The sequence below is a fragment of the Podarcis pityusensis genome (genome assembly GCF_964106645.2).
Source record: "Podarcis pityusensis genome assembly, chromosome: 10".
NCBI lineage: Eukaryota > Metazoa > Chordata > Lepidosauria > Squamata > Lacertidae > Podarcis > Podarcis pityusensis.
This window is the reverse complement of record NC_138035.1, coordinates 14,225,886-14,241,501: the sequence shown is the minus strand read 5'-3', so window position 1 is coordinate 14,241,501 and position 15,616 is coordinate 14,225,886. Positions and strand designations below refer to the sequence as shown.

Genomic DNA, 15,616 nt, shown 5'->3' with positions numbered 1-15,616 from the left:
ACCCTTGAATATAATACTACTATTGTGAAATTGCTTTGAGATGTTTTACAGGAAGTGATTCATAAATGAAAACAACAATAATAACTCTGGAGAGGCACAAGAGCCCTGTCCTCTCTTGCATCTGGCCACTCTTGCTGAAGCTGATGTGCATGAACACAGAAGGATGGATAGCCTTGCATCAAATATTCTGCCTCCCTCTTCGCTTTGTGCCTCCATAGATCGACAGTCCTTAATAAGTCTTTAGTGTGTGCCTTTGTAAGGCGTTTGGAGTTCATTCATTTTGTTTTCATAGAACAATTGACCATTTAACTCATGGGTAGGTAAACTAAGGCCCGGGGGCTGGATCTGGCCCAATCGCCTTCTCAATCCAGCCCGCAGATGGTTCGGGAATGAGCGTGTTTTTACATGAGTAGAATGTGTCCTTTTATTTAAAATGCATCTCTGGGTTATTTGTGGGGCCTGCCTGGTAAAAATGCATCTCTGGGTTATTTGTGGGGCATAGAAATTCATTCATTCCTCCCCCTCCAAAATATAGTCTGGCCCCCCACAAGGTCTGAGGGACAGTGGACCGGCCCCCTGCTGAAAAAGTTTGCTGACCCCTGATTTAACTGGTAACATGGTGTCTCTCCCCCCCTTCTTCTTCAATTTCAGAAGCAAATGAGGATATAAAAGACAGGAGTGGTGGAGTGGTTAAGAGACAGTGGTCAAGCTGGGAAGCTACACAGGTAAGTCCTGGATTTTCTGCTTTCAGAAATGTACTTTATATTAAAACTAGGCTTGGGCCTAGTGGGAAAACCCCAAATATTGGAACACCTATCTCTTCAAGAAGAAAAACCCAGCCATTTTAAATTCCATGTGCCTTATTGAAAATTGTCCATTGCTTAACAATGAAAATGAGAATGTGGGGGTAGATGGTCAAGGGAACAAGAATGAACCAGGCAAGTGGAAATTATAGATGAGAGATTAGGTTCCATTCTGCATGTTTTGAATGTAAGCTGTTACACAAGGAAGTCACAAAGGTTCGGGGCTTGATCTTGCGCAATCCTTTGTTGAGATCTTGTTGTCCGTGTTTGGTTATGTGGCTCATGGGAACGTTTTTCTTTCCTTCCGTGGTACAGATTTACTCTGAACTTCTTATAAGCACACACAAAAAAGGATGTTTATTAAAGGATAAAAATGTATGCTTTGACTTCATTGACTTTCAGTTCAAGACTTTAGCATGCTTTTGGATCAGCTGCTTCCTTCATGCGTTGGCTGGATGTAAAAACAGCTATAGGAGGAACTCAGCTGGCTATAATTTGGAAGGGAAATGACCTCTATTGCACCTGTTCTACCTCATTCAGATTTTTACGTATCAGTCTCGTTTTTAGTTGTCATGGGTATGTATACTTCTTTTGCTTAGCTCATGCTTCCTGAAATATGAAACATAATCTACCAAGTCTGGTCTTCAGATGCAGCAAGAGATGCCTGATTTGTCTCCTGGAGCTGAGGTTCCCAGGAAATATAGAGAAACAGGGTCCTCTCAGGCTGGCTGATGGTGCAGGTTCCCTGGCTTGGTCTTCCTCACTTCTGCCTTCTGTCCAGGGTACGGGTCCTTCTTAAACAGCTGCAGGGGAGATGGGGTAGAGGGTACCCAAGCATTTTCTCAGACCATGGATGGTTCCATCAGGAGTTGACAGTGTGCAGCATTTAGGGGACTCTGGTCCATGAAAGCTTATGCAGCATTAAATTTGATAGCTTCTTGAGACTGAGGTGCCACAAGACTCTTTGTTCTCCTTGTTTTTATAGTGGAGGGAAGGGAGTAAGCTGTTTTGTGTGGCTGGTGGCACAGAAGGAGGCAGGCAATCCAGTCTAGCAGGCACCCTTTTCAAAATGCGTTGGACAATGGTGCGAATGCCCAAGAAAGCCATTTCCCAATGATAATTGAAATCTTAGCCATTTCAGAATGATTTGCCCATCAATTCTGTTTGTTTCACTGTCTGTGCCTGTGCGTGCAAATTGTGGAGAACGCTCTCAAACGTATATAATTTTCATATAATCCTGTACATCTGCAATTTAGCTTCTAATTTGTTTCTTTGTAGTATTAAGCAGAGACAGTGGTTTATTTTTTAATGACATAAAAAAAGGTTTTCTCTCCAGGGGTTTTGACCCGTGTGGCAGAAAGAGCTTGTGTTTCTTTTTCATCATCAAGACAAAGACTGAATTCTTTCTTTTTGTTAAAAAAAATATGAAGTGATTAAAGAGAAGAATGCTTCCCCTGAGATAAGATACATTCTTTGTTTTTTCTTCTTCCTTGTTTTCTTTCTCTCATCTGTATGTCATTTCTCTTTGTCCTCCCACCCCACCCCCAGTGTGGACGCCTCCATTTTAGGATGCTTACCACCGTGGTTATAAATATAGGAGTAACATATTGCAATCAGGATCAGGACACACAGAATTAGTCATATTATTCTGCTTACCATATAAAGACTCAGGAACTCAGAAAGAGAACAAAATCTAAGACAGGAATACAATGTTATGCCATCAGCATGGCTAGAGCTGGGATGGAGAAATTGTAGCCTTCCAGATGTTGTTGGCTACAACTCCCATCATTCCTGACCATTGACCATGCTGGTTCAGGCTTTGGGCCAACTGGAAATATTTTGCTGAATGAGGTGAAGGACAATATAGTGTGTGTCCTCCCAGCTCATCCGTTTCTCATACAGAAGCCTTATGTTTGTATAAGAAAGGACTATCTAATGTAGCTCTTTGCTGGAGATGTGATATGGACAATGCTTCTTTGAAACATATGCTTCTACTGTGTCCCACACTTGCTAAGTTTTGGGAGAAAGTGATGGACTATAGAAACAAGACACTATGGGAAAAGTTAAGATTTTCAGAGGTGACTATGCTCTTGAACTATATACCCATTGTATGGAAACTGTCAACAGGATGGCGAAAATGGATTCTACACACCCTAATGGTGGCCAAGAGACTGATACTGATGAATGGGAAGAATAGAGATACAATTCTTCTTAATCAATGGCTTGACAAAATGACAATATTGGCAACGCATATGAATGGGCAGCTTATGGACACAGACTTTCTTTGGATAAATACAATGATATTTGGAATGAGTTTATTAGGTTATTGACTTAATAAGAATAAGAATATACACATCTGAGGTCCAGCGCCGAGGGCCTTCTGGCAGTTCCCTCACTGCGAGAAGTGAAGTTACAGGGAACCAGGCAGAGGGCCTTCTTGGTGGTGACACCCGCCCTGTGGAACACCCTCCCATCATATGTCAAAGGAAGAAACAACTACCAGATTTTTAGAAGACATCTGAAGGCAGCCCTGTTTAGGGAAGCTTTTAATATCTGAAGGACTATTGTATTTTAATATTTTGTTGGAAGCCGCCCAGAGTGGCTGAGGAAACACAGCCAGATGGGTGGAGTATAAATAATAAATAATATATATTATTATTATTATTATTATTATTATTATTATTATTATTAGTCCTTACTCACTTTTTCTCTTTCTCCCCCCCCCCCCACTCTCTCTTTTTCTAATAAAATATTAATATACAGAAGCCAACTGGAGTGGCAGTTAGATCTTACTTCAGCCCTGGCAACAGTATTGTGTCCTCCACTACCACCAAGGGCTCCAGACTAGTTAGGCAAATCAGGCAATGTGGCACACACTGCTCTAACTGAAGGATACAGCTGGGACTTGGGAGCAGCAGCATTTGCCACCTGATGCAGTTGCCTTGCTGTCTAATGGTAGGGCTGGCCTCCTGGAGCTGATGTGAGTTGCGAGTCCAGCAAGATCTGAAGGGCCACAAGTTATTTGTCCTAAGCTGGAGTCATCAAGGTCATGGAGCAGATACTGCACCTCCCAAGTGTGTTGCACCCTTAACCATCCATGGACCAAACTAAGGCATCTTCGGAGGGGATACTTTAGTTATGAGGGCACCACCTGCCTTCCATAGTTGATATCAAGGGGGCAGATGGTACAGCTGTTGCACGTGTTCAGATGTGGATGCACAGACACACATGGGGCCTTGGCAATATAATATAAAAACCCTCCAACTATCCACCCATCTGTTGTTAACATCCCTCCAGCATTGGCATCCACCAACATTTCCTTGCTAGAAACATAAGATACAGTTTCAGTGGCTCGTGACTAGTTCTTGTGTTCAGACGGAGCCTCGTCTCAGAAGAGACTGCCCTATTGCTCATCTTTCTCTTGCCCGTCTCATAGGATCATGGCAACAGGCAAGGAAACATTTGCTTGCATTCTTGTTTTTTGTTCTGCATCATGCTTACTTGCTGTAGCATTCCGAATCTCTTGGACAACGTATTCGCATCAGTGAGTTATCTTTCATTTTATTTTTTTCACCTGCTTCAGCTCTAGAAATTTTTGTAGTGGAGCCATATCAATGCTTGTTGCATCAAAAGTAGAGGATTACCACTGCTGAACACTCTGTGTCAAGATGCTGTTGTGAGGATCAGAAGCAGCTGGTGCCTAGCGGATGATAGTTTTATCCACTTTAAGCCCTACCAAGGGTTTACCATATGGCTAGGCCTATGCTATAGCATACTTTGCATAATGGTTAATCCAACCTTTCCTTCTGCCCCCTGCCCCTTTTTGCAGCAAGAAATACATTGCTCCTTTATCTCTGAAGTAGACCAGCCTAAATTTCTCCTCCTTCCTTAACTCTTAAACCTCACATTCTGCTCCTCATAGGAAGGGATCCAGGGGTCATCCAGTCCAACCCCCTGCAATCCAGGAATCTCAGCTATAGCATCCATAACAGATGACCATCCAATCTCCGCTTAAAAACCGCCCAAGGAAGGAGAGTCCACAACCTCCCAAGGGAGACTGTTCCACTGCCAAACAGTTCTTACTGTCAGAAAGTTTTTCTGTATGTTTGGTCAGAATCTCTTGAAGCCATTGGTTCGAGTCCTACCCTCCAGAGCAGGAGAAAACAGGCTTGCGCTCCTCTTCCTCCTTGATTTTTAAAAGGGAGGATGATCCCTCCACTTCTCTTTAACATGAGAGCAGCCTTGCTAGATCAGTCCAATGATCCATCTGTCATGGCTAAAAATTGGCCGCTGTTTCTTTAATGCTAAAAGAACTAAGTCAGCATGAGTCAGTGGCCTACAATGACTCATGCAACCTTTCACCAAATTGTACCTGTATATATAGAGTGGTCAATGTTAGTGTTGGGTGTGGGTTGGTAGAAAGCTGGTTGCGTTTGGTGTGTATAAAAAATCTCGGTCGTGGTTGGAGAAGAAGATTTTTAAAGAATAAAAGCAGCAATGTTCTGCAGGAATATTCTTTCTCAAAGACTTGTTGTTGTTGTTGTTGTTTAGTTGTTTAGTCGTGTCCGACTCTTCGTGACCCCATGGACCAGAGCACGCCAGGTCCTCCTGTCTTTCACTGCCTCCTGCAGTTTGGTAAAACTCATGTTTGTATCTTCGAGAACACTGTCCAACCATCTCGTCCTCTGTCGTCCCCTTCTCTTTGTGCCCTCAATCTTTCCCAACATCAGGGTCTTTTCCATGGAGTCTTCTCTTCTCATGAGGTGGCCAAAGTACTGGAGTCTCAGCTTCAGGATCTGTCCTTCCAGTGAGCACTCAGGGCTGATTTCCTTCAGAATGGATAGGTTTGATCTTCTTGCAGTCCATGGGACTCTCAAGAGTCTCCTCCAGCACCCTAATTCAAAAGCATCAATTCTTCGACGATTAGCCTTCCTTATGGTCCAGCTCTCACTTCCATACATTACTACTGGGAAAACCATAGCTTTAACCATACGGACCTTTGTTGGCAAGGTGATGTCTCTGCTTTTTAAGATGCTGTCTAGGTTTGTCATTGCTTTTCTCCCAAGAAGCAGGCGTCTTTTAATTTCGTGACTGCTGTCACCATCTGCAGTGATCATGGAGCCCAAGAAAGTAAAATCTCTCACTGCCTCCATTTCTTTTCCTTCTATTTGCCAGGAGGTGATGGGCCCAGTGGCCATGATCTTCGTTTTTTTGATGTTGAGCTTCAGACCATATTTTGTGCTCTCCTCTTTCACCCTCATTAAGAGGTTCTTTAATTCCTCCTCACTTTCTGCCATCAAGGTTGTGTCATCTGCATATCTGAGGTTGTTGATATTTCTTCCGGCAATCTTAATTCCAGCTTGGGATTCATCCAGACCAGCCTTTCGCATGATGAATTCTGCATATAAGTTGTGCCGACTAAGGTCTGAGGACTAGACAAATGAGTGAAAAGGAGGTCAGAACCTTTTCTTTTTCAAACACTGTCACCATCTAGCCTGGCATCCTGTTCTCACAGTGGCCAACCAGATGCCCTGGGAAACCCTCATGCAGGGCCCAGCCACAAGAGCCCTCTTCCCTCCTGTGCTCTCCAGCAGCTAGTATTCAGAAGCATCGTTGCCTCCAACCATGGAGGCAGGCGTGGCTACCAGGCTTAGTAGCCATTGATGAGTTGTGTTGTATTTCCAGAGAGGCAGGAATTCACAGGCCATACGCACACAAAATGTGCCACCACACTTAATGACTGTGTCAGTGCTGGGTAGGATATAGTCTTCTTCTTTGGCAATCACTCGTAGCTGAATAAGATTGTCTTCCATAAACACGTTTTTAATAGTGAGTCAGTAAGTGACTGTGGAGGCCAATTCTGGATCCCCACGCCCTTCCACAGTGGGGACATTGGTTTCCGAGCGGGAGTTGATCACGGTGTGGATTTGCCAAGCGTGCCTTCCTCTTAGCACGTTTCTCCCTTGCGTCCTGAGTCTGAGTGTCTTCAAAGCCCATGACACCTTTGGTAAAGGCTGCTCTCCAACTGGAGTGCTCGCAGGCCAGTGTTTCCCAGTTGTCAGTGTTTATACCACATTTTTTTAAAGATTTGCCTTGAGGCAGTCTTTCAACCTCTTTTGTTGACCACCAGCATTACACTTTCCATTTTTAAGTTTGGAATAGAGTAGTTGCTTTGGAAGACAATCATCAGGCATCCGCACAACATGACCATTCCAACGAAGTTGATGTTGAAGAATCATTGCTTCAACACTGGTGATCTTTGCTTCTTCCAGTACACTGATATTAGTTTGCCTGTCTTCCCAAGTGATATGTAAAAATTTTCAGAGACACCGTTGCTGGAATCTTTCGAGGAGTTGGAGATGGCGTTTATAAGTGGCCCATGTTTCACAAGCATACAGTAAGGTTGGTAGTACAATAGTTTCCCTATACAGGGCTGCCATCAGAAGTCTTCTAAAGGCTGTATCTCCTTGGCTCAGGGGTCGCATAACTCCATAAATCTCCAGCATTCCTCCAATAAAAATAGGGACTTCCTAAGGGAAAGCAGGAAAGTCCAGGATCAAATCTGAAACTGGGATAGCTTCTATAAATTTGGGACTGTCCCTAGAAAATAGGGACACTTGGAGGATCTGTGACCTCTACCTCTGTTGAAGCCACATGGATTCTGGTGCCAGGAGGTCAGATAGCCACTGCTGGCCTGATGACTGCTACTGATGACACCCCCTCCAATGCTATGGACAGAAGCTGACCAGACTAATTCCAACCACGGAGAAAGATCATAACCATCATTGCTAGCAGCCATTGAGAACCTTGGCCTCCATGAATGTGTTCAGTCCTCTTTCAAAGCTATCCAAGTTGGTCCCATGGGAGCTTTGCATACAGAAGGTCACAGGTTCAATCCAGGTAGTGCTGGGAAAGATTCCTTATCTGCAATCCCGGAGAGCTGCTGCCAGTCAGTGTTGACATTATTGAGTTAGATGGACAATGATCTGACAGTATAAGGCAATTTCTTGTGCTGGAGTGAAATGAAGTAAATTAGAGGTGGTTTGGAAGAATATTCTCCATATATATAAAAACTTGGAATAACTTTTCCCTTAACTTGAATATTATAGTCTCATTGGTGATAATCTCACTTTCCATTCAAATAACTGGAGAGCCTATATATATATATATATATATATATATATATATATATATAATATGTTACGCTGTTATTTCCTTTGAAGTTAAGGTCAGGCTGTTCCTGTCCTTTTCCCCCTGCCTCTGGCAAATCCTTGCCTGCTTAGAGGATGATCCTTCATATTTTTAATAACTTCTGATATATATATAAATAATGGCAACTCAAGAGATCAGCTTACTCTTTGGCCATGGGAAAAAAATCCTCCTCTATTTCTTATTCCACACACCCCCACGTCTCTCAAATGTGGTTATTCACATTGTTAAAAGGACCAGTTCCCCCCCGCCCCCCATCTGAAATCCAAAGAATGAAGTGTGAATCTTACAGTTTTGCTTTGTAAGTCATTGGGGGGTGGGGGAGATTGGAAGAGAAATGTAATTTTTTAAAATAAATAAATAAATACCAAGACTCCTTGGATTCTAGTGCTATGAGTGAAGGGGAGAGAATAACTTTTTTCTATCCACTTTCTCCCCTCCGTCTATCATGATTCCACTTCCCTTACTCACCATTCGTTCTCTAAAATCAATCCTTGACAAGGCCAGGTGGGGTCAGGAGAAACACCTTTCAAATTTTGCTTTGCGGTTCTCCAGCCAAGTATTGTGTAGAAAATTGTATATACTGGGTTTGTTGGCAGCCGTCTGTCTCGGAGACAATGGAGGAGTGTACCTTTGGGGGCAAAGTCAAACTGTTGGAAGGTTACAGCGCCTGCTGTGGCTGTAGAGGTTGATAAGGGAGAGACATGTTTTGTTGCAGCTGGGGCAGAGGAAGGCGCCCAGTTGTGCTGCTGCAGATGCGCCATGGTGTTACTTCTCTCTGCACTCCTCCCAGCGGTCATTCCTCCTCTGGTCTCTGCTACGGCTACACAACTTCACTGTCTGTCTCCAGGCATTGCGATCATCTGAAAGGGATTCCTTTTTTTAAAAAAAAATTATTAGATTTTCCACAATAATAATAAAAACCACAAAGCAGAATGATACACAAAAACAGAACAAAAGAAAAATACATCAATGAACGGAAAAAGGGGGGGGGGAGGAACAATAAACAGATAAACAATAACAACAAACTTAATTCTTTACAAATCCAACCTTTTAAACATCTTGGTTGACTTCCTCTAGTCCCTCCCTTCTGAGTTTCCTTGTAGTTGAAGGTAACAGCTTTCCAATATCATCATTAAACTAAAACAAGTTCCAATTATAGTCCATCTTGTTCACATTTCTTAATATTCTAAATCCGATTTAGTTAATTATAATTTAGTTTAATCCTAGGCCTATTTGTTTCTTTCAAGTAATTTCTAATTTTTTATATTACAATATTTGTTCAAATAGTCCTTAAATTTCCTCCAGTCCTCTTGAAACTCCTCTTCTTTCCGGTCGCGGATTCTTCCAGTCAGGTCAGCTAGCTCTGAAAAGTCCATCATCTTCATCTGCCAATCTTCCATCAAGGGATTCCTTGATGCTGCCGGCCTTCATGTCACTTTTGCAGACACCTTTTTAAAGCAGAGTTGGTCTGCCAACGGGCCTGGTTCCTGAAGCCAGCTCCCCATAGAGCGCGTCTGTTATGTACTGAGTTGAATAGGATCCAAACTGTAGCAGTCTGATTGGTCCTAGAACAATAGGATCCAAAAGGCAGCAGTCTGATTGGTCCTAGAACAATAGGATTCAGAATGCAGCAGTCTGATTGGTCCTAGAACAATGCAGCAGTATGATTGGTTGGCAGGAACCACCCAATCCTGCTCCAGATAGAAGTGAATCCACAACCTGATTGGCTTACAGTAGAATTCCAGAATTAGCCAATCATGTGCAGCCCATTGTGTAAATAATGGATATAAAGCAGATACTGTGAGGGGACATTTATTCATTCCTCCTCACCACTATGAGCTGAATAAAGAGCATGAAATCACTTTGCGACTCTGAGTATATTTCACTGGCGACGAAGGTGGGATCCCGCTGAGCTGACTGCCACACACAGCACCGCAGCACCGCCAACTGCCGCACCGCTGCCTCGCACCGTGTATCCAGGCTTCAGCTCCGGGGCACAAGGAACTCAGAATGGCAGCCAACAGCAGCTTCTCGCCATTCAACCCAGCATCTGGAGACTGGGAAGCGTACGCCTCCCGTTTCACCTTCCTCCTAGAAGCCAAAGGGGTCACCGACGAAGAAGACGCCAAGAAGAGGGCGATATTCTTCAGCGTCTGCGGAGAGGAGACGTTTGAAATCGCCCGGGCTCTCCTTGCGCCTGAAGACGTCGCTACTGTTCCATACAAAACAATAATGGAACAGCTGAAGGGGCACTTTTCGCCGCAGCCCTCAGTGGTGGCTCGTCGAAATGCCTTCTACGCAAAGCGGCAAGCCCCTGGGGAAACCATAACTGGGTTTGTGACCTCTCTCCGCCAAGCCGCCCGGTTCTGCAACTTCTCAGAGCTGGAGAACATGCTTCGTGACCGCCTCGTCGGTGGCCTGAAGGATGAGAAGCTGCAACGACGCCTCTACGCTAAGAAGGACCTAACGTTCCAGGTCGCTCTGGAGGAGGCCCTGGCAACAGAAGCTGCCGAGAGGTCGACCCAAGAGGCACGGCCGAGCCTGCCATCCCAACCGAGGGTCCACCATGAAGACCTCACCGACGACTCAGGATCCGACAGGGAGGAGGTGCACCGAGTACAGCAGCGCACTCAAGCAGCGCACAGACCACAGCTGCCTCGACGAGAAGGAGGGAACTGCGCAAGCTGCGGGGAGAGTCACGAGAGGAGGACCTGCCGTTTCCGCAACGCAGAGTGCAGGCAGTGCAGAAAATCGGGACACATCGCCCGGGTGTGTCGGGCTCGGCCCACCCGACACCAGGCATCAGATGACCAATCCAAGAGCCCCAGGTCCCGGGGCCCAACGCACCAAGGCAACTCGACGGAGCTCACGGACTTCCAGGTATACCAGTTGCCCCACCCCAACGTAGAGAAAATTTATGTAGAGGTACAGATAGAGGGGGCCCCATGCCGCATGGAGCTTGACACGGGTTCAACTCTATCCATAATCTCGGCAAGGACCTTAAGGAAACTGTGTCCCACTGGGGGTCCCAAACTCAGGCCGGCCCCATTCACCCTCCGGGACTTCCAGAAACGTAAGGTCCCCACAATGGGGGTGGGGACCTTCAGGGTGCAATACCAAGGGCGGACGCGGCAACTGGACTTGCTTGTGGTCAAGGGCCCCTACATTAGCTTACTGGGATTGGCATGGTTTGGACCACTGGGGCTAGCTGTCACCGGGGTGAACCACACTAGCTTACAAGTGGACGTGGACGCCATATGCAAGGAATTTCCAGGGGTTTTCGATGGGAAATTGGGACAGTATACGGGCCCCCCCATTGCGCTACAGCTTGACCCCGCAGTACGACCGGTCAGGCTCAAGGCCCGCCGGGTCCCGTTCGCCTTGAAACCCCGTATAGACGAGGAATTGGACCGACTCGTAGAGCAAGGAGTGCTGGAGCCGGTGCCTAATGCTCCCTGGGAAACCCCAATCGTCACACCCGTCAAGCCTAATGGTTCGGTCCGCATCTGCGCAGACTACAAATGTACCATAAACAAGGCCCTCACGGCCCACGCATACCCAGTGCCAGTGGTCAGCCATGTCCTTGCCACCCTGGCTGGGTCGAAAATTTTTGGCAAGCTGGACTTGGCCCAAGCATATCAACAGCTGCCAGTAGATGAGGCCACAGCAGAGGCACAGACGATTGTGACGCACAGAGGAGCGTTCAGGGTAAAGCGGCTGCAATTCGGTGTCAGCGTGGCACCAGGCATATTCCAGAATATAATGGACTCTCTCCTTAAAGGGATTCCTGGCGTCACCCCCTTCTTCGATGATGTGTTGATTGCCGGCCCCACACCAGAGGAGTTTGAGGACCGCCTCCACACCGTTCTGCACCGTTTCCAGACGGCGGGTCTCAAGGTGAAGCGGGAAAAATGTCTACTAGGAGTGCCTCAGGTGGACTTTCTGGGATTTATGGTGGACGCAGAAGGGGTCCACCCGACTGGGGACAAGGTACGGGCCATTTGTGATGCCCCAGCGCCCAAGAGCAAGACTGAACTTCAGGCCTTCTTGGGACTATTGAACTTTTACCATTCCTTCCTTCCCCACAAGGCGGCGGTAGCGGAGCCCCTACACAGACTCCTGGACAAGCGGGCCCCTTGGGTGTGGGGCCAGCGCCAGGAGGCCGCATTCCAGGCAGTCAAGGACTTGCTTGTCTCAAACTCGGTCTTGGCACACTTCGACGAGAGGCTGCCGGTGGTGCTAGCATGCGACGCCTCACCCTATGGCATTGGAGCTGTCCTGGGGCACCAACTCCCGGATGGAAGAGAGGTACCGGTGGCGTACTTTTCCCAGACACTCAACACAACCGAGCGGAACTACTCGCAAATCGACAAGGAGGGTCTGGCAATCGTAAAGGGAGTAAAAAAATTCCATGATTTCTTGTACGGGCGGCCCTTCACCGTGGTGACTGACCACAAGCCGTTGCTTGGCTTGTTTGCCCCCGAAAAGCAGACCCCCCAAGTGCTGTCTCCTCGCGTCCTCAGGTGGTCAATTTTCCTTGCCAGCTACCAGTATGCACTGATTCACCGACCTGGGAAGGCGATGGGCCATGCGGACGCCCTCAGCAGGCTACCACTACCGGAAACAGGCCCTGACCCAGCACCTGCACAAGAGGTTATGAGCCTGGAGCTGCTTCCCGACCGCCCCATTCAGGCACAAGAAGTTGCACACCATTCCAAGAAAGATAGGGTCATCTCCCGGGTCCTGGACTGGGTGTGGAGGGGATGGCCCAGCAGCAGCCCCGGGCCAGAATTCGCCGGCTACACAACCCGCAAACATGAACTGTCGGCCCACAAGGGGTGCCTGTTATGGGGAAGCAGAGTCGTTGTTCCCCAGCCCCTCTGCAAAAGGGTCCTCACAGCCCTACACGAGACACATCCAGGGGTAGTAAGAATGAAGGCCCTTGCCAGGAGTTATGTGTGGTGGCCGGGGATCGATGGAGAGATAGAGGCCTGGGTCAAACACTGCCAGGCCTGCCAAGAATCCCGCCCAGACCCCCCAAGGGCCCCAGTCCAGTCCTGGGAGTCCGCCCGAGCACCATGGTCACGCCTGCATGTGGATTTCGCTGGCCCCTTTCAGGGGAAAACATTCTTCATAGTGGTGGACTCCTACACCAAATGGCTGGAAGTCGCACTGGTACCGTCCACTTCCACGTCCGCAGCCATCCGGGTACTACGCAGGCTGTTTGCAACCCACGGGCTCCCTGACACTCTCGTCTCAGACAACGGGACTGCATTTACGTCAGGAGAATTCCAAACCTTCACAGCGCAGAACGCCATCCGCCACATCCGTTCGGCGCCGTTCCACCCTGCCACCAATGGCCAAGCAGAACGCATGGTGCGGACCACCAAGGACACCCTTCGCCGCATGACGCAAGGGGACTGGGAGTACCGCCTTGCCACATTCCTTCTAGCACAGCACAGCACCCCCAGCTCAACGACTGGCCGGAGCCCCGCTGAACTACTAATGGGTCGGCGCCTTGCAATCAGATTGGACCGCCTTCACCCCGATAGAGCTCAGGATGAGATAGTGGTGGGGGAAGGCAGGAACCCCCGGACCTTCGAGGCCCAGGACCCAGTGTACGCAAAGAATTTTGGGGCAGGCCCAGCATGGGTACCCGCCACAATCACCAGGGTCACTGGCCCCGTGTCGTACGAGGTGCTAACGGATGGGGGGCAATGCTGGCGCCGCCACTGCGACCAGATACGGCGACGATTCCCGGGAGAAAACCAGGAGGAGGACAGGTCAGAGGAGTCCCAAGGGAACAGCGGGGCAGTGAGGCCCATAGAGCAGGAGGGGCCAGCAGGAGAGGCAGAATCAGTAAATACAGAGAGGACCCGTGAGGCCGAAAGGACACCGGAACCAGAACCACGACTGAGCGAGCCGGTTGCACCAGACCAAACAGCCGCATCACAGCCAGCATCCTTGGAACACGAGCCAGAACCCGGAGCCCGGACCAGGGAACACCCCAGGCCACAACGCACACGTAGGCCGCCGGCATACCTTGAGGACTATGAATGCGACCTCCCGGGCAGGACTGGAACTTAGAGGGGAGGGGTGTTATGTACTGAGTTGAATAGGATCCAAACTGTAGCAGTCTGATTGGTCCTAGAACAATAGGATCCAAAAGGCAGCAGTCTGATTGGTCCTAGAACAATAGGATTCAGAATGCAGCAGTCTGATTGGTCCTAGAACAATGCAGCAGTATGATTGGTTGGCAGGAACCACCCAATCCTGCTCCAGATAGAAGTGAATCCACAACCTGATTGGCTTACAGTAGAATTCCAGAATTAGCCAATCATGTGCAGCCCATTGTGTAAATAATGTATATAAAGCAGATACTGTGAGGGGACATTTATTCATTCCTCCTCACCACTATGAGCTGAATAAAGAGCATGAAATCACTTTGCGACTCTGAGTATATTTCAGCGTCCTTGGGGATTTTGCCACCTTCCATTCTGTCGACATGACCAAGCCAGCATAGACATCGCCGAGACAGGAGTGTGAACACTCTAGGAATGTGGGTTTGGAAGAGCACAAATTTGTTGAGACTCTGTCCTGCCACGTGATGCCCAAAATCTTCCTGATGCAATGCCTTATTTTAGGGGAAATTGCTTTAGGGAAAGAAATTTGCACAAGAACACTGGTGAGCTTTCACAAAGACTTGCTTCTTTTTCATTGCAAACTGATGTGGAAAACTGAATTCAGGATTGGGAAAAGGAGAAGTTGAGAGAAATTGAAATTGCCAGATTCCTCTTTCCCTACACAGGGTCGCCCTCAGCACCAGAGAGTCTGCCCACGGTAAGAGTTGGACCATGGGCAGGCAAACTAAGGCCCGGAGGCTGGATCCAGCCCAGTCACCTTCTCAATCCAGCCCACGGACGGTCCGGGAATCAGTGTGTTTTTACATGAGTAGAATGTGTCCTTTTATTTAAAATGCATCTGTGGGTTATTTGTGGGGCCTGCCTGGTGTTTTTATATGAGTAGAATGTGTCCTTTTATTTAAAATGCATCTCTGGGTTATTTGTGGGGCATAGGAATTTGTTCATTTTTCTTCAAAATATAGTCCGGCCCCCCACAAGGTCTGAGGGACAGTGGACCGGCCCCCTGCTGAAAAAGTTTGCTGACCCCTGAGCTGGACCATGTAGTCTCCCTCCATTCTATGTTCTCCTTCTTGGTCTGTGGTTCCATTTCTTTTTGGACCGCAGGGAAGCTAGAGAGAGAGAGAAAGAGAGAGAGAGAGAGAGAGAGAGAGAGAGAGATTGTCTTCATACTAACAAGAGAGAGCTGGCAGCATAATTCCCGAGGCTTTGCACAAACTGAAGAGATTTCAGTATTCTTTCTTTTCCTTCCTTTCTTTTTTCTTTTTGTAAAGAACACATCTATTGTGAACACAATTATAAGCTTTCCTGCTTAAATCTGACCCATCAGAAAGACGTGCTGCCACCAGTATCATTAGCAAGTAAAGTGTTGATAACACTAGTCAAACGCACAGCAGACTCCTGGCTCTTTCAGCGTCTGGACTAGCTCCCAATATTAGGAACAGGGCCCTGGCTGCCGTC

General features: G+C 47.5%; 1 protein-coding gene across 1 annotated transcript in view; it reads left to right on the top strand.

The window, feature by feature from the left end:
* Window positions 1-15,616, top strand: part of SOX5 (SRY-box transcription factor 5) — a 764,489-nt gene that overhangs the window by 192,636 nt on the left and 556,237 nt on the right. Inside the window, exon 3 of the mRNA XM_081022783.1 lies at window positions 652-725. The gene's annotated coding sequence lies outside the window, so the exon portion shown is untranslated. The remainder of the gene's footprint in view (window positions 1-651; window positions 726-15,616) is intronic.